Source organism: Onychomys torridus, chromosome 2, assembly GCF_903995425.1.
Source record: "Onychomys torridus chromosome 2, mOncTor1.1, whole genome shotgun sequence".
Taxonomy (NCBI): Eukaryota; Metazoa; Chordata; class Mammalia; order Rodentia; family Cricetidae; genus Onychomys; species Onychomys torridus.
Genome location: NC_050444.1, coordinates 89,688,127 through 89,707,649, shown reverse-complemented (window position 1 = coordinate 89,707,649; position 19,523 = coordinate 89,688,127).

The following is a 19,523-nucleotide window of genomic DNA, read 5'->3' as shown; positions in this document are numbered from 1 at the left end:
TGTTTTACTTCCAGACTCACTCTCTTTTCTCTGTGTCTGTGTTGTGCAAGTACTGGACCTCTACAGAATCACCTCTATTTGTCAACAACTTTTCTTAGGTTTCCTTGGTACGAAGCAGTGGAGGGGTTGGGCAAGAATGAGAAGTTTGTTTCTGTCTGACTCTTGCTCTTGTGAGCCTCTCATCCATAGTACTTCTCCCTGGTGGCAGTTCCTTCTTATAGAAAAGGTAGAATTGATTTATTTCATTGCTTCTAAGCAGAGCCTGACTTTCTGACCTGTGCTTCAGTGTATGAGGTTCCCAACTTTAAGTGGATAAGTGTCCACACTCTTTCTTTGCCCTTGGCTTTCTTGAGTTTATGCCTTCTGGAAACCTTGCACTTTTCATCTTGTCTTTTCAGTTGTTTCATCGAAACTTTGTATATAATTAGCATTCTTTATTTAAATCCTCTCTTCAGAGTTAGTGGTGTCTACTTGTCACTAGCCTCTCTGCTAGACATTGTTAATGTACTTGCAAGGAAATTGTCCACTTTACTAACATTCTTGAGTCTCCATCTTTATAATAATTGCTATTGTTAATGTTGGTGGCAGTGTATCTTAGTAGGTTATAACAAGGTGCTGAATTTGATGTTGGTTGAAGTATGACTCTGCCCTTTAGGACTTGTATGATGATTCATGAGTTCCAGATTCCTGGTTTGTAAGGAAGCAATATTCTACACCCAATGACTTACAAAAAGTCTCAGGAAATTCATTAAAGCCATTAATTCAAGGCTGGTACATGAAAAGCATCAAAAAATAATGTATTTTAAAAAATTATTCATCTATTTCTGTCTAATCTTAATTATTTAATTCTATATGCATATGTGGTGGTTTGAATAGGAGTGGCCCCAGAGACTCATAGATTTGAATGCTTGGTCACCAAAACGTGATACTATTAGGAGTATGGCCTTTTTGGAGGAAGTGTTTCATTGGGGGTTGACTTTAGGGTTTCAGATGCTCAAGCCAGGCCTAGTATCTCTCTTTTCCTGCTGCATTCAGATCTGGATATATAACTCTCAGCTACCTCTCTAGTATCACATCTTCCTGTGTATCACCATGCTTCCTGCTGTTAGACAATGGACTAAACCTCTGAATCTAAGCAAGCCCCAATTAAATACTTTCTTTTATAAGAGTTACCCTGCCCATGGCCTCTCTTCACAACAATAAAACCCTAAGGCAACACATATATTTAGTTAATTAGTTTTAGATTTTTGAGACAGGGTCTCACTATGTAGCCTTGTCCTAGAACTCACTAATGTAGACAAAGATGGCCGTGAGAAGATCCACTTGTCTCTATCTCCTGAGTACTGGGTTCAAAGGCATGTGCCACTATCCTCGCTATTTCTGCCTAATCCTAAGAGAATCATATTTCACAAAACACATAAGACAGGCAAATACAAATAAATAAAATAAAACATAAAACCCAATAATTATTAGCATAGGCAGAATGTGGCATTATTTTAAATTTATGACTGGAAAATAAAGTACCAAATCTCTGTTTATTTCTTTCCCTTTTCTTGTTGGAAGAAAGAGCTACCATTTAAAGAAACTTTTGAAAGGCAGAAAGAAAGCTCTCAGAGAAGTTTAGCTGGTTGGTTATCAGGATAGTAGTTCCACTGATAAAATATAGAACATGGAACAGGAGTAGGAGGTTTTGTAGAGAAGAAGCAGAACCTAGTGCATTATGACTGTCTAAAGGAGTTTCAGGAAACATTGTCTCATAAAGTTTGGGGAAACTAACTAGGATGGTAGTTGGTACTCACAATTAAGACTTGAGTACTATTTTTATTTGTTTGCCTTTTAAGTAACAGGTTTACCATATAGTTAAATGAGATAAAAAGAGGGTGAACCTAGAAGACAGAAGCAAGTACAAATCAACGTATACTTGCACTTAGGGCAGGTTTGGCATATTTCACCCCATTTATTATCTGACCATTTGCATAAAATGATGATTTAGAGAATGAGGTAATAGGTAGAATTCAGAAAATCTTAACTTAATACACCCCCCCAAAAAAAAAACTAATAGAAAAAAGAGAGGGAGGGGGATTATACATCATGGAAGGCAAATGGATGTTTTAAAAATCCCCAACTAATGGATAATTCCAAAGCCAAGTAACAGTTGCCCAATGATGAATAGAGAAAATGAGTTATAAATGTTTTAAGATATAAATATTTTAAGGAAAGAAATATCAGTTTCCTTAGCTCTTGTAATGTTTTGTACATCAGTTAATTTTTATTATCAACTTCATTGGATTAAAAAAATTCTGAGGGGATAAATGAAGCATGCATATTCCCCAAAAGATTAAGTGATGGGGAAACCCCCGACTATTCAGTCTTGTATTGAATTAAATTGAATAGACGATAAAGTCTGCTGAATGCTGATATTTCTTTTCTAGGTGCTTTCTGATAGGCAGACATGTAAGCAAGCATCTGCCACACACTCCCATCCACAGAGCCACTCCTTGCTCTGCCTCTCCAGCCATGATGATCAAAATCCCTGCAAACCTTAAGCCCAAATGAATCTCTCCTACCGTATTTCTGATCAGGTGTTTGGTCACAGCACAGAGAAAAGAAACGGAGACATATCAGAAATTGGCACCAATAAGTAGAGTCATTATAGTGATAAACCTGACTGACAATGTGATTTATAAGTCTTTGGAACCAATTTCTGGGATGAATGAGAAAGAGCTGTGGGCTTGAGGAGCTCTACCATGCTGTAAGAAACCTTGATGGTTCATTCTCACAGGAGTTCAGTAGAACAGAATGCTGATAGAAATGTATGCAAGATTGAGTTTACAAGGTCCCATACAGGAACAAGGACTCTGTTAGAGAATAAACTCAAGGGTATTTGTGTTAATTTCTGGTACATCATTTGGCCATGTGTATTGAAGATAGGACTGGAGATCAATTCAAAAGTGATCAATTTATTTGTATACATGAGGAAATTTCAATTATTATGTTAACATTCAGTATGTGGCATGGTTACTGCTTGCTGCTGCGGATATCACTCTGTATAAATAAAGTGCTGATTGGCTAGTAGCCAGGCAGGAAGGATAGGGTAGGCAGGACAAGGAAGAGGAGAAGGCTGGGAACAGGAAGGCTGGGAGGAGACACTGCCTGCCAGTTTGAACTACTATGGTGGGTTCCTGGTGTGTGCATCTGACCTGCAGTGTGGTGGAAATGAGGAATCTACAAGCAGCACTTTACTCTGCTGCATGTTCAATTTAGCCTTTGCTAGTTAAAAAAAAAAAAAAAGGCTTCTGGGCTATGCACTGCTTTGATAGAACTGCTTCTCATAGTTGATGGTACACATGGCTTCAGACCCAGAGCTGGCGGTAAACTGTACCCCCGCCATGTTGGGAAGCTAAGGTGGGCAGAGCCAGCAGCCACAGCGGTGTTTCAGTCTTACAAAGATGGATATTACACAGAGAATCTGGTTTATGTTGTCTTTGAGATTTTTAACTGCAGAAAAAGATTTGATCATAAAAGCTGTTGACTTAAACAAATATGTAAATTTTAAAGGCACCTTGACTTCAAAATTTGGATCTAAGGATATGTTGCTTTGGAAAAGAGTCTCTGCTTTTGTTTCCACAGAAAGCCAGAGGCTGTGGATTTGTTCCAGATTAAGATACATCAGATTTGATCAGCCAAGACCCCCTGAAAGGTTTCCGATGACACAATGGCCTAGATGATCCAACATCCAGAATGGTTTCAAGGCAACTGGCTCAGAGGTTTACCCTCACAGACTACTCCATAATCCTAAAATTTTCTTTATGTTCCCATAAGATACAGCGCCCCCCTCCAGCAGGAAGTAGTAAGAGAAACTACGCCCAAATTCCCAGCTGGCTTTGGAGATGGAATTGGCTCACTCCTTCTCTAAACCCAGGCATATTGTTGAAAGAAAGGGTTAAGAGATTCTTGTGTCCCAAATCAGAAGAGCCCTCTGGTGTGTGACAGAGAAAAACCAATATTTTATTTAAAACAGGTTGATTATAAATGCAATCTCTTTCTAAAGATAAAAAGGGGATATAATATAGATATGATAGGACGAAAGGATAGATTAATGAACTTCTAAAGAGCAACAACTCATTTAAAATGTTTTACATTGGTATAGATTTTAGTCTATTGATACAAACTTAAAGTTAATTTTGGTATACTGTGTGTATATTTCTACTCTTGTTTAAGGTATTATGTTTATATAGCTCATTTAAAATTGTAATGGATAATTAAAAGTAGATTAATAACTGGTCATCTATGATAATCATACTCATAGCCATGTTACTTAAGTCTTCTAGGTATAAACAGAGATATTTCAGATAAACAGGTAATCTTCAAATACTTCAAAGACCTTCAGAATATGGCATAAAATATTTTTAAAATTTATACTTTCTGGAGAGTGAGGCATGTCTGGTCCTGGCAACACTGATTTACTTCAGAGAGGAATATGGGCACTGAAGACACTTCATATGGAGTTTATCTTCACCTTGGCAAAAATAGCCATTTGGGCAAGAAACTGTTCTTGCCTGGACTGCTTGATTGACTGGACGTGCAGGACCCATAGAAAGGTGACCATTAAACTTTGCTTGAAAAAATGGTCCTTCAGGTTTCTGCTTCACAGAGGAAACTGCCAGATATTCTACAGGACACTGAAAGACTCTAGCCCTGTGGGCTGAAGACAAATGCCCCAACTTTACAAAGGCTCATTAGGTGACTGTCCAGGCTGCCAGCTGTCTCTGTCTAGCCTGCAAGACTCCCAAAAGTTGCTTGCATCCTTCTCCTGGTTCTCAGATAATATTATATCCTTCTGAGGTCTTTGATGTAGTTGAAGACTAGATAGATATAATTTCCCCAGTTATGATAAAAGATAAGTTAGATATAAAACCTTAAACTCATAAATATAAGATAGGATATCTTCTTTAATATTATAACTGTAATTCTTGCTTGATAATTGTTTTGTTATCTGTAATTTTACTATGTGAAAGTTAACCTTCCTTTTTTAACAAAAAAGAAAAGGAGAAGTGCTGTGGATATCACTCTGTATAAATAAAGTGCTAATTGGCTAGTAGCGAGGCAGGAAGGATAGGGTAGGCGGGACAAGGAAGAGGAGAAGGCTGGGATCAGGAAGGCTGGGAGGAGACACTGCCAACCGCTGCCATGAGAAACAACATATAAAGACACCTGTAAGCCACAAGCCATGTGGCAAAGTATAGACTAACAGAAATGGGCTAAATATAAGAGTAAGAGCTAGACAATGATAGGCCTGAGCTAATGGCCAAGCAGTTTAAATAATATAAGTGTCTGTATGATTATTTTATACGTGGGACTGTGGGGGCTTGGTGGAACCTGGAGAGAAACTCTCCAACTACAGCTTGCTACATTTACTCAGATATATAGTATAAGAGAGCACAAAAATGTGAAAAATTTACAGGTTGGTGAGAAATGCAATGTGAACCTGGTGACAGTTTTGGCTGGACATGAGCAGTGTGGTGAAGAAAGGAGACTGGACGTTGTTAAAGTTGAGGACAGAACAGATATAGAAGAAGTTGCTATAATTTTTGAAGGGATTAGCACTATCATGAACAAACTTTGAATTTTACAAATTGGGACAATAGGAAAAGTGTGGTGATGGCAGTTTCCCACCCATCAAGATATCTAGTGTATAATGATATAAATTTATTTGAAAAGAGAACATCTGTAAAGATAGGGCCTTGGCTGGAAAATGACAACTTAGGAAAGTATTTTCCCACATTATTCCACAGCAGTACAGAGGTTGCTCCAATTGTGGGCCAACCAAATGTCTGAATCTAACAGAAAAACTTAGTATTTTCAACATGGTGCTGGTGTTGTAGGTACACAAGATGAAGGAGTGTAGTAGTCAAGCAGAGTTTAACCAAGTTCCAGAATGCTGCAATGTGTCAAGGGTCAGATTACTGCATGAAACATGAGAGGTCTGCACCTAAAGCTATAAAGATAAACCTGAAGCTGCTAGTGAGACCCTAGGGTATTAAAGATTATAGAAAGGTGAGATGTTTGGGAAAGAAAACAGGTACTGAATGGAGTTGGCCCCACACAGGGTAATTCCACTGTAGGCAGTAAAGCTGAAGTATGTTATCACCCAGATGATGCCATCATGGGCTCCAGATGATGATGGAGAGCTGAAACCTCTGGTGTTTGCCTTGTTGGTTTGGGCTTTGCTTTTCTCCATTCTTTCCTTCTGCTCCCAGATGTCCTTTTAGAAATGTGAATGTCTACTTCGACACTGTATACTGTAAGTGCATATGACTTTTGGTTTTAAAGGTACTCACAGTTTGAACTCTTACCATTCTTGGGATTCTTAGAGACTGATTTAAATGTACTTTGCATTGTGAGATTTTCATGTTCCTTTTGTGAAGCAGATTGTTGAACATTAAGTGTTAAAGTGATGGACTTGGACATGTTAACAAGGGTTGGACTTGGGTGGTTTATTTTGATTGACAGTTTCATTTGTTTAATAAATGCATATGGCATTAATGAGTCATTTTTGAATGTATTTGTGGAAGCATTGCTGAGGAGGACTGACAGAGGGAAAGGACCCCGCTAAATTGTGGCATCTGAGGAGAACCAGCTGAGCACGAATTCTGACTTCTTGTCAGACATGCAAACATGCTGCTGCTACACTCCTGCTGCAACAGAGCTGACTGCAATTACCCTGATTCCTAAACCAAACAAAGATGCAACAAAGAAAGAGAAGTACGGACCGATCTCCCTCATGAACATTGATGCAAAAATACTCAAAAAATACTGGCAAACAGACTCCAAGAACACATCAAAACAATTATCCACCATGATCAAGTAGGCTTCATCCCAGGGATGCAAGGGTGGTTAAATATACAAAAGTCCATCAATGTAATACACTATATAAACAAACTCAAAGAAACAAACCACATGATCATCTCACTAGATGCAGAAAAGGCATTTGACAAAATCCAACACCCCTTTATGATAAAAGTCTTGGAGTGATCAGAAATATAGGGAACATACCTAAACATAATAAAGGCAATCTACAGTAAGCCAACAGCCAACATCAAATTAAATGGAGAGAAACTCAAAATGATTCCACTGAAATCAGGAACAAGGCAAGGCTTTCTGCTCTCCCCATACTTATTCAATATAGTACTTGAAGTTCTAGCCAGAGCAATAAAACAATATAAGGAGATTAAGGTGATACAAATTGGAAAGGAAGAAGTCAAGCTTTGCCTATTTGCAGATGGCATGATAGTATACATGAGTGACCCCAAAAATTTGACCAAGGAAGTGATACAGCTTATAAACACCTTCAGCAATATAACAGGATACAAGATCAACTAAAAAAAAAAAATCAGTAGCCCTTCTATATATAATAGACAAACAGGCTGAGAAGGAAATCAGAGATACATCACCCTTTACAATAGCCACAAATGATATAAAATACCTTGGGGTTACTCTAACTAAGCATGTGAAGGACCTATATGACAAGAACTTTAAGTCCCTGCAAAAAGAAAATGAAGAAGATGTCAGAAAATGGAAAGATCTCCCATGATCATTCATAGGTAGGATTAACATAGTAAAAATGGCAATCTTACCAAAAGCAATCTACAGATTCAATGCAATCCCCATCAAAGTACCAACACAGTTCTTCACAGACCTGGGAAGAATAATCCTCAACTTCATATGGAGAAACAAAAAACCCAGGATAGCCAAAAGAATCCTGTATAATAAAACAACCCCTGGAGGCATCACAATCCCTGACCTCAAGCTCTACTATAGAGCTGCAGTAATAAAAACAGCTTGGTACTGGCATAAAAACCAACATGTGGACCAATGGAATTGAATTGAAGACCCTGACATTAATCTGTACACCTATGAACATATAATTTTTGACAAAGAAGCTAAAACTGTACAATGGAAAAAAGAAAGCATCTTCAACAAATGGTGCTGGCATAACTGAAATTCCAATTTAACTGAACATCTTTCATTTTGTCTGGCAAACTTTGCCATGGATCACTCCATAGGAACTGAGCAGGGAGAGCTGAGATTAAACTCAGTGGTCAACACAGGTAGTAAGAGTAATGGACATAACTGAGTTTTAGCTACTTCACAAAGATGCTGACCACTGCCAGAAAGAAGATTTATCATCCAGAAGCCATCTCAAGAGGCAGGTTCAGGGTTATTGAGAGGTTTCTATTCCATGTACTAAAAAAAGGAATAGCCAGTCTGAGGAAGGTCTTCTGATTGTCAGAACTCTTAAGGACAGCCACAGATCTGATTTCATATGCAATACTTTTGTCTTTTCTGCAGCTGTTGTTTACTTTTAGTGACAGCAAATCAAGCAATGTCATGACAGCTTAAATAACATGTGCATGTTGTATAGTGTTATTGGCTTGAATTGTTTAGTAATCATTCTTTGATTAAATACAAAACATTGCCCAAGATTTTAATAATAAAATAAAAGGAAATATGTTTCCTTTGAACAAATCTTTTCACTAGTTCCAAAATTCTGGATACTTATTAAATAAATACAGTTTTTAAATTTTATTTGCATGTTTGGGAAAAATTTTGCATTTTTTCTACAAGGATTTCAATGGTCTGTTATTAAAAATCCTGAAAAAGAATTAGAAACAGTAACTTTAATCAAATATCAAGCTAAAAATTTTTTAAATGATACAACTCAATTCTAAACTCTGAATTAAATATTTTGGACATTATTTGTATATTCCTTCTGGCCTATATTAAGCATTGTCATGAAATTAGTTCCTCTGAATGCACTCAGGTGGAATTTACTGGGCAGAACAAATATCATGGACTCACAACTATGGAAGGAATGCTGTGGGAGGGTAGTGAGAGAAGGAGACGTTACCACTTTGCCAACTGCACAAGGCATTTCTTACAGTGTAGCTCTGGAGCCTTCCCCACTACAGAGTAGTTCTCTGAAAGCTGTGAGATCTCAACTATGCTAAGATTTTCCTCAAAGAGGAAAGAAGAAACACCATTTTCTGCCCATCATAAATATTATACTGCATATATACATATGTATACATATACAGTATAAGATTTCTATCATTTGTTTAAAAATTATTGGTTATACAGAGAATAAAATGGAAGAGTTTCCACCATGTTACTATAGGGGACTCTAAATCTCCTGCATTTCCTCTTACAGTTTATTTGATGTACTATATGAACATAATTGTCCACTATGAATCTCAGTCTATATTCTCATTATTCATAAAAGATCTGGCACAAGCTTAAGTTCTGTCTTTTTGCTGTTTGCTAAAGAGAAAGATATTGGATAGAGAAAGAGATCTACACATGAGACTATTACAGAGAATATGGGGTTCCCCTTAATGAGTTCTTAGTTTTGTTTTTTTTTTATTAAAGAACCTAAATACAGAACCAGAATGAGGCTCAAGAATCATTTTGTTAGAGTTTGAAACAAAAATAATAGTGAAGGCAAGTTGTACATTTCCATAGATGTCAGAAAAGGGGAGACAGAGAAGAGAAAGATAGGAAATAGTGATAATTTTTAGAGTTAGGGTCTGTCTAATGCTCTAGAGGCAGTGTAACCCGGGGGAGCCAATAAATGAGGTGGGCTATGGTATCAAGCAATAGACAACTTTATTCAGAGAATCACACAATTTATACTCTGAGGATTAAGAAGAATCATGTGAGTAAATTGTACATTCACAAGGACAAGCCTTACATAGCAAAAACATGTTTTGCCATAGAGGCATATAATCAGCAATAGCCAGATTTGATGCATAATCTGAAGTAAACTAAATCCCACCTACTACACTTAGGAGGAGCACAAAAACATTCCAGGACAATTTCATGTTTTGGAGAAACTTAGGTCACAAAACTTTTCTTAGTTTCTTAGAGTTTTCTCAACATGACTCAGAATTCTCTTCATATGACTCCATTCTTAGACCATCTTTCAATAAGGGTCCAAGAAATTAGTGTGTTCAGAGTGTATATTAGTGAAGGGGGATTGAGGAGAACTTGAAAGAGGGAGAGAGAGAGAGAGAGAGAGAGAGAGAGAGAGAGAGAGAGAGAGAGAGAGAGAGAGAGAAACTAGAGTTTTGATGAGTATCCACCCCTGACACACAACAAATAGCTATAAATAAAAGGAAACTTTATATTTTACATTAGATCCCAGAAAAAACAGGCTTAGCATCACTAATGTCAGGTTCTCTAAGCAGTTATGTGGAAGGAGAGATTCTGGGAAGGAGAGTATATTATCTTATCCAAGGGACAATTATTCCTCCTATATCCTTAACATTTCTTCAGGTGAACCAGCTTTTCTGAGTGATGGTCTCCTGGCCAGGTGACAACTTAGATTAAAATATAAAATGCTTTAATTTTTGTGGCAGATCAGAATGTCTATCTCCACCATTGAAAGATTTGCTTCTCACATGTACTAAATTAGAATTGCAAAGGCAAAGCCTGTGTTCTTAATGCTCAGGTTCGAAAAACATAGATTTGGTGTGCCACTAAAGCTCTCTATAGGTTGGAGTCCCACTGCCTGGTTTTATGTATTTCTTGTCCCAGCAGGTTAGGATGTCCTTGCTCATATATAAAGCATTGGTGAGTAGCTGGAGGTTCTGCAGTTGATAATATCCCATTTTATCACACAGATGTTAAAGCCATGTGCTTCTGGATTTTTTGCAAAACATCCTGCTCTTCAGGGCTGGTAGGTTTTCTCTTCTGGAGGAGTCCTAAATATTGTCTTCTCACTGTATTTACTTTTAATTTTCTCTCTCTCTCTCTCTCTCTCTCTCTCTCTCTCTCTCTCTCTCTCTGTTATATGTATGGTGTATAACCACATCTATGTATGGGCATGGAGGCCAGAGGCAGCCACTGGATGTCCTGCTCTATAACTCAAGGACTTTACTTTTTACATCCAGAAAGCTCCAGCAATTCTCTATCCTCCCTGATTCAAAAGTGAGAGTGATCACATCTGGCTTTTATATGGGTGCAGAGGATTCAAACTCTCGTCCTCATGATCACACCACAAACAACATCATATATTTTAGTTATTAATGCACATATAAAGACAACTTATGCAGCTTAGACTGGCCTATGAATTCCCTATATAACTAAATTGTAAATTGAAATCAGAATCTCTTAGCCTTCTGCTGACTACTGCAACTATAAATATACTATGCTATGTTAATAAGGCTTTATTTTTCTTTCTGTTTTTTCCTTCTTTTCTAACCAATGTTTTTAATTGAAATAGAATTACATCACTTTTTCTTTTACCTTTCCTCCCTCTAGTCACTCCCAGATACCCTCCATTGAATCCTTTCTATCTCATTTCTTCCTCAAACTATAGCTTCTTTTTCTTTGATTATTATTATTATTACATACACATCTACATATTTATTTTTATGAACAAATGTATATAACTATAACATGATGAGTCCATTTTTGTTGTTTGTATGTATATTATCTCAGGGCTGACCATTCAACATTGAACAACCAACAATAGGTTTGTCCCTGGGAGTGGCTAATAATTTTCTCAGAGTCGTTAGTCATTTATAGTTCTTTGCCTAGTGGTGATCGCTGAAAAATTTTCCCTTTCCATGTTAACATGTCCAATGATGTTGCCATTTTCTGGTAGTGTTTATGCAGACATTTCTATGAAAGACTATTTCACAGAAAATCCCCTGATATTCTGACTCATAATCTTTCAACTCCTTCTGTAATGTCCCCTGAGCCATAGCTGCAGGAGTTATGATGTAAATGCATCTGCTGGGGCTGGTCTTCCAATGATCTGTTGATAATTATCATTGTGTCCAGTTGTCTTCTGTGATGGTCTCAACTTAATGCAATGATAGGATTCATTGATGAGGATTAGTAGCCACATTTATCTATGGGGACAATGATAAGATTTAGAATTAATAAGGAATTATAATAGTCTATCAAAGTGGTAGATATTTTTCCTAATGTCCATTACCTCACTAGTCCCAGGAAGGTATACTAGGCATAGTTTCCCTTCTGTACAGTGGATTTCAAGTCCAATTAAACAGCTGTTGGTTGCCACTGAAATATGATTGATGTTTCCTGCACCTTTGTGTAAATCTTGCCATGCTGGCAATTCTTGTGGTTCAAAGACATTGAAACTGAATATAGCTGTTTAATTGCTTCCCTCTCTTATCAGCTTGCATAGTATTTTGTAAAATCAGGAAGCTAGACCATTGGAAAGAGGCTTTCAGGTCAGATCCAGCTTGAATCATTTAGATCCTATGCCCTAAGTATGCAGTGTCTTCAGCAATAGGGTCCCACCCACTGAGATACAACCAAGGGAAGTATTGGTATTCTATATTGTTTTGGGAGTCACTTCAACTACCCTGACCTGTCATCCAAAGGAGGTTTTCTTGTACCTGGTACTGGTGTTTGGATTAGTCTATGGGTTTTGTTGGGAGCATTGTCAACACAAGTGGCTTGACTTCCTTTAAGATATTTGTACTCAAATATACTATGTATGTATACACATATACTTATAAGCATTGTGTATAATCTTATGTAAATATTAAATAACATGATTCTTTAATCAAATAATCTTGCTGGTATTTTCTCCTGATTATTAGCCTTTATAGTTCTGGAAGTTGTTTATGCAAACATTTAGGGGAGAAAATCAGCAACATTATTTGCAGCTTTGGACTTTCCATGCTCTAATATTAATTTACTATATAAGTGGTGCTTACTGGTATAACAATGATACAAATATTATTGGGGAAACCAAACTCTTTCTGCTTGGGTCTCAAGTTTCCTCAGCAGGTAGGAGTTCATGGCTGATATTCTGGACCTGGTCAAAATTTCATCCATGGGTGAGGAGGTCTTACTTAGAAAGAGGATAACAGATAGTCAAAGGATGAATGTGCCCATAATGTATTATGTACCTATATGAAGCTATCAACTAAATTAATGAGAAAAGATGTTTGTACCTGAGGCTTGCATCTTCCATTTCTTCAAAAAGTTTTTTGTTATTAAGTTTGCCTTGCAGTTTTTCTTGATAGATATAATGCACTTAGTAAAAGTAATGCTTTTATAAGGCTGTTGAGAGTAAGTTATTAGAGAAGGTGTTAATGGATGTAGAGCTTTCTGTTTTATATGCCTGATTATACCAAGCAGTCACTTCCCAAATTACCACTCAGAGGCTTATATTAATTATAAATATTTGGCTGATGGTTCAGGCTTATTACTAGCTAGCTCTTACATTTAAATTAACTCATAGTTCTTGTCTGTGCTTTGCCACATGGTTTGTGGCTTGTCACCTCATATTCTACATGTCTTACGTTACTTGGTGGATGGTTGGAATCTGCCCCAACTCTGCACTTCTTCATCTCTACTCTCAGTTTGATTGTTCCACCTAACATTATCTTGTCTCATCATTGGTCAAAACTGCTTTATTATCAACCACTGAGAGCAACAGATATTCACAGCATATAGAAGGATATCTTACAGCAGGAGAAATGGTCTATAAATCTACAAATTAGGCTTCAGTCTTCTTTCTAATGAGTTTATGCCTGTGGACTTGGAATTGCATAATTAATCAGTACTCCCCTCCTCAGCATAACTGTTGGAGAATATTAGTAATTGTAGACTAGAGATGGGTATTTTTCTTGCTCCTGATCATTAGGCTATAATAAAACCCTAAATGGCTAGAACTATATAAGTAATTTTTATACATTGTTAAGAACATTTGTGGACCCAAGTTGGGTATCTGTCATTAAAGAAATGGCTAAATAAAATGTAGTAATATACATAGTGGAATTTTTCTGTCATAAAGATGATTTAGCTTTTGTTTTATGAATATAAAATAGATCAGAAAAATAAAGAAGAAAGAAGAAGGAAGAAAAGGGGAGAGTAAGAGTGTCTTAGTTAAGATTTCTATTGCTATGAAGAGACCCCATGATCATGGAAACTCTTACAAAGGAAAACATTTAATTGGAGCTGGCTTACAATTCAGAGGTTAGTCCATTATCAGCATGGCCAGAAGCATGGTGGCACACACAGACAGACATAGTGCTAGAGAGAAGCTAAGACTTGTATATCTGGATATACATGCAACAAGAAGAGTGACATTGGGCCTTCCTTGAACATTTGAAACACTGAAGCTCATCCCCAGTGATGTACTTTCTCCAACAAGGCCACACCTGCTCCAATGAGGCCACATCTCCTGATAGTGCTAGTCTCAATAAGCATTTTTTATTCAAACCACCACAGAATAGGAAAAAAAGTGAGGTAGGGGTTCTGGTCCATGCCAAAAGCATAGAAGGAATTCTCTCATGTTTACTCTGAGAACCTGGTTGAGTTCCTAGAGTAATAGTATCAAAAGCATAGTGAAATTCTTTAATTTGCTCCCCATTGGACTTTTTAACTCTGAGACTTACCAACACCCATCTTACAGCTTAGCTCATGCTTTCCTCTCTGACACTGGTTCTCAAAGAAACTTCCGTGGTGATATTGTGTTCCCCATATTGTATGCTCTAATAAATTTATCTGGAGTCAGAGAACAGAACAGCCACAAGACAGACATAGAGGCCAGAAAATGGTGGCTCTCACACCTTTAATCCTATTGCTTGGGAGGCAGAGATCCATCCAGATCTCTGTGAGATTAAAGCCACACTGGAAACAGCCAGGCATGGTGACTCATGCCTTTAATCCCAGGAAATGATGGAAGGAAACAGAATGGTATATAAGGCATGAAAACCAGGAACTAAAGCTGGTTAAGCTTTTAGGCTTTTGTGCAGCAGTTCAGCTGAGATCCATTTGGATGAGGCCTCAGAGGCTTCCAGTCTGAGGAAACAGGATCAGCTGAGGAACTGTTGAGGTGAAGAAGCTGTGGCTTGTTCTGCTTCTCTGATATTCCAGCATTCACCCCAATAACTGGTTTGGGTTTGTTTTATTTAATAAGATCCTTTAGGATTCATGCTACAAACTTCATTATAATTTTTGTTTCCATTTGTCTCTCCAATTTAGCTGATGACCCTTTGCTATTTGAACTGATTTCTTTGAAACACAGTTGACAATTCTTGATTTTTCACTTAAAATTATTAATAATAGTCACTTCCAAACTCTTTGCATGTGGAATCAGCAATCCTATATCCCAGCTTTAGAAAAGTTGTATACAAAGTAGTTATTCACAACATAAAAACACAACTGAATGTCATTTATCTTCACAGAACCAATGGATTACCTTATATGACCACTTTGCCTTGAGAGAGAGAGAGAAAGCATGTGAGAAAAATTAGAATTGATTAGGGCCCATGTTATCCATAAGTAAGAACTTAATAGGTAAATAGTTTGACAGTCATTCAGCACTAGTTCATTTCTGGAAAACTGTAAGTTCTTTCTTTCCTAAAATTTCCTTGTACCATAATTTGATTTAAGAAATAGGACTCACATAGAAAGAAATAGAGTAACATATTTTAGTATAATATCTATGCAAATTAGACAAAAAAAGGTTTGTTAAAGTGCTGGTACTCTCATTTATTTCCTGTCCATTACCTCATATTTTGTACACCTACAAGATGGTTTTTGATGGATCCATTTTCATGTTTTTATTCTTCATATATTTGTCCAACTCAAGCAGTCTTTATTTGCCCCTGGAGTTGTAAGGAAGGCTCATAAGATTCAGGCAGTTAGCAGAACTCACAAGTCTTGGGAAGCTTTTAAAACTTTAAAAATTTACACAGACATCTCCATGGTAATATAAGCAGTAATGGTTGCTGGGGAGACACTCTCCAACAAGATGAGCTGCCTTGAAATGGTGCAGAGCGCTCCAAGAGTGAAGTTTTCATAAGTCATTACCCATGACAGGTGATGGTTATCAGTGATGAAGCTTCTGTAAGTCAGCAACCTCATACTCCTTTAAGGAACCCAAAAAGACTCATTAGTTAACTAAGCAGACAGGGGAAGAATAATTATGTCTTACTGTCACAGATTCCTTTTCTGAGGTTACTAGATGTTTGCTTGCATCTTCCCAGAATAGAGTTTATTTGTTCAGAATTATTTGTAGATCTGTGCTAAAGCAGAAAGGAATGTTAGTCATCATCAAAATTAATCTTCTCCTCTGCATGGAGAAAACATCAGTCATTGTTAATTCCAATGGTGCTATTTAGTTTAAATTCAAGGCATATCATTAACGTTAATTTGGATTTATGAACAAAAGAAATTTTATTTTAAATATGTGCATGACTTTGTCATATTTAATACAATTTGCACAGCTTTTATTCTATAATTAAAGTTTGAACAAGTACTGGCTTGCTAGAGGAAACAAATCAAAAAGGAAAGGAAATATAAAAACCACATTGATATTTAGCTAAAATATTAAAAACAATTAGAAATAAATTGTTTAGAGAACTTCTGAAATAAAAAATGGGGTACTAGAAATCATTTATATTGTATAACTCTCTGAAACTGACTTTCATTTGCACTTACATGAGAACATGTAGTGGTAAAGTAGAAGGGAAACAACCGAGTTTTAGCCAAGTCCAATGGGAATAGGTGGCCTCCACTTTCCTGAATAAACCAATGTAGGCTTAATAGACCATTTTAGACTCTTTGAATATTAAATGAATCAAAGAAGCAATTACTCCCCTTAGAAATTGCCATTTTCATAATGACATGCAAATAGATGAAAAAATAGAAAAAAAAGGGGTGAGATAAGAAGCCAAGAAAGTTCTAGAGGAGTTTACCTTTAGGTTGAAGCGTTGCATACTTGGCTGTTCTGATTAATGGATTAGGGGGACTATAATTTATATTAAAATAATATCTCCAAAAGATAGAAAGTGACAACTTGTATTTCTTTTTTAATCTCATGTTCAAATAGAATTTATTAAACTTCACAAGGAAATCTATGGCACCATAATTGTGATTCTTAAAAAATAATATGAAGAAACAAATGAAAATTGAAATGTTAATTAAACATCAGATGAATATGAACATCTGTTCATATATATCAGAAACTATGACCTGTGCTCATAGAGAGATTAAGGAACTATCAAGAAAGATGTTCATAGTAAGATGTGGTAACTTTCTAGAACTGACTGCTGTTCATAGAAAGTTCAAGTAACCATACAGAAACAGCCTTTGTTCATAGGGAGAGAGATTGGGTAACTCACTTCTGTTTATATACAGGTGAAGGAACTACCTAGAACTGACGTTTGCTTATATAGAGAACAGATAACTCTCCAGAATGTATCTCTATTTATAGAATCATCTGGAAATAAATGACTGGGCTTTGATTGGGCTTTCATAATTGCCCCTATAAATCTACACAAAGGCCTTTCCATTGTTTAATTTATGGAATCCTTCTAGTCCAATGTTGTAAATATGAAAGTGACCAGCCATATAAAGTTACTGAGCTTAGATAATATGTCTATATTGAATATGGGTGTGTTATAGTGTAACATAATATTTTGAAGACCAAATATGGAAAAATGGGTATAAAGGATCTCATTAAAATTTTTACATATCTTTTATGTATAAATCACAACATAATAACAGAACACAATAAACAACACACAGTGTTATAATTTATTCAGTGCCATCTTTTACTTTTTAAATTGGCTAATAGAAGATAAAAAAAATTATATTTGGTAGAATTCAGAAAACAAGAAACACAAATGGCTGAAAGACATGTAAAGAAATGCTCAACATCCTTAATCATCAGAGAAATGCAAATCACAACGACTCTGAGATACCACCTTACACCTGACAGAATGGCTATGATCAAAAACACTAATGACAGTCAATGTTGGAGAGGATGTGGAGCAATGGGAACACTACACCACTGTTGGTGGGAATGCAAACTTGTACAACCACTGTGGAAGTCAGTATGGCAGTTTCTCAGAAAATTGGGAATCAAACTACCCCAAGACCCAGCCAAACCACTCTTGGGCATATACCCAAGGAATGCTCAACCATACCACAAAGATATATGCTCAACTATGTTCATAGCAGCATTATTTGTAATAGCCAGAACATGGAAACAACCTAGATGCCCATCAACTGAAGAATGGATTAAAAAAATGTGGTACATACACAATGGAGTACTATGCAGCAGAGAAAAACAATGACAGCATGAAATTTGCAAGCAAATGGATGGAACTAGAAAAAAAATCATCCTGAGTGTGGTAACCTAAACCCAGAAGGACAAACATGATATGTACTCACTCATAAGTGGATTCTAAATAGAAAGCAAAGATCAATCAGACTTCAACACACAGAACCATAAGGCTATATTTATATGACATGGAGGACCTTAGGATGACTGTTACTTATAATAAGATCTGGTTCTACTCAATTACTGAGCAACCCTTCATGAAACATCACAATATTAAGAGCTGCCAGCTTGGGTCATGCTGGGATCAAGAATAATGGGCCTTAGTGGTTCGTGTTCCTGGAGTTGTGTCCATGCCAATGGATACCCACATGCTCCAGAAGAGAATTTGACATTGCTGATGCCATTGTTGCTGGTATAACAGTGGCGACCACTGCTATTACTGTTTCGGGGATTGCCATTTCATAATTGGTTACTACAGCTAGCACAGTGGGGACCTTGGCAGCAAAAGTAGCTACCACAGTTAATTAACCTTTCACTCTATTGGGCATGACAAATTGAAATCAATAGTTATATACATTTCAATTGGCCTTAACAGCTATAAATTTACAAATTCAAGTTCCATTTGCTCTCAGGATACCATCTTACAAGGTCTCCAATTTGCAATAAAACTTGTTTAAGCAAGGGAATGGCTCAGTTGCCTTTAACCTACCCGCTATGGGTGGATTAAGACTTCTGTTGGTCTTTTCTGTGTCAAACACACAGATTGCAAGCCCAGTGCCACTTAAAGATCTTTGGCAACAGTCAACTCTGCAGCTCTCACACAATTGAGCCTGTATGATAATGAGTATTCAGAGATGGGTAATTTCTGGGGGGCACTCACCAACCTAAGACAGAATACCTGTGTGTCCTGGACAGGTGTCTCCATGACGGATAAGGTGACCTGCTGACGTCTCATGCAAGCTAAGTCAGAAGCTCATTTTTTAGTAAAAGGGGGGACCTGTAGGTCCCTGGCCCCCATTTTGGGTAACTGACCTTGCTTACTGACCTTGACCTTGATAATTCCCTGCGAGATTCCACCCTCCTGAATGCTTAAGGGAAGCTCCTCGTCTGTGAATCCAGCATATTGGACATTAACTGCTTAAATGCAAGATTGTAAAACATCAGGAACAGGGGTGGGGATTTAGCTCAATGGTAGAGTGCTTGCCTAGCAAGCACCAGGCCTGGGGTTTGATCCTCAGCTCAAAAAAAAAAAAAAAAAAAAAAACCCAGAAGCGAACTTCTGCCAACTGGGGTTCCCCCATTGTGCTGTAAGTCTGTATTTAAGACCTCCTCCCTCCTTCAATAAATGACATTTGACATTCAAAAAGAAAAAGAAGAGGGGGGTCAAGAACACGATGAGGAA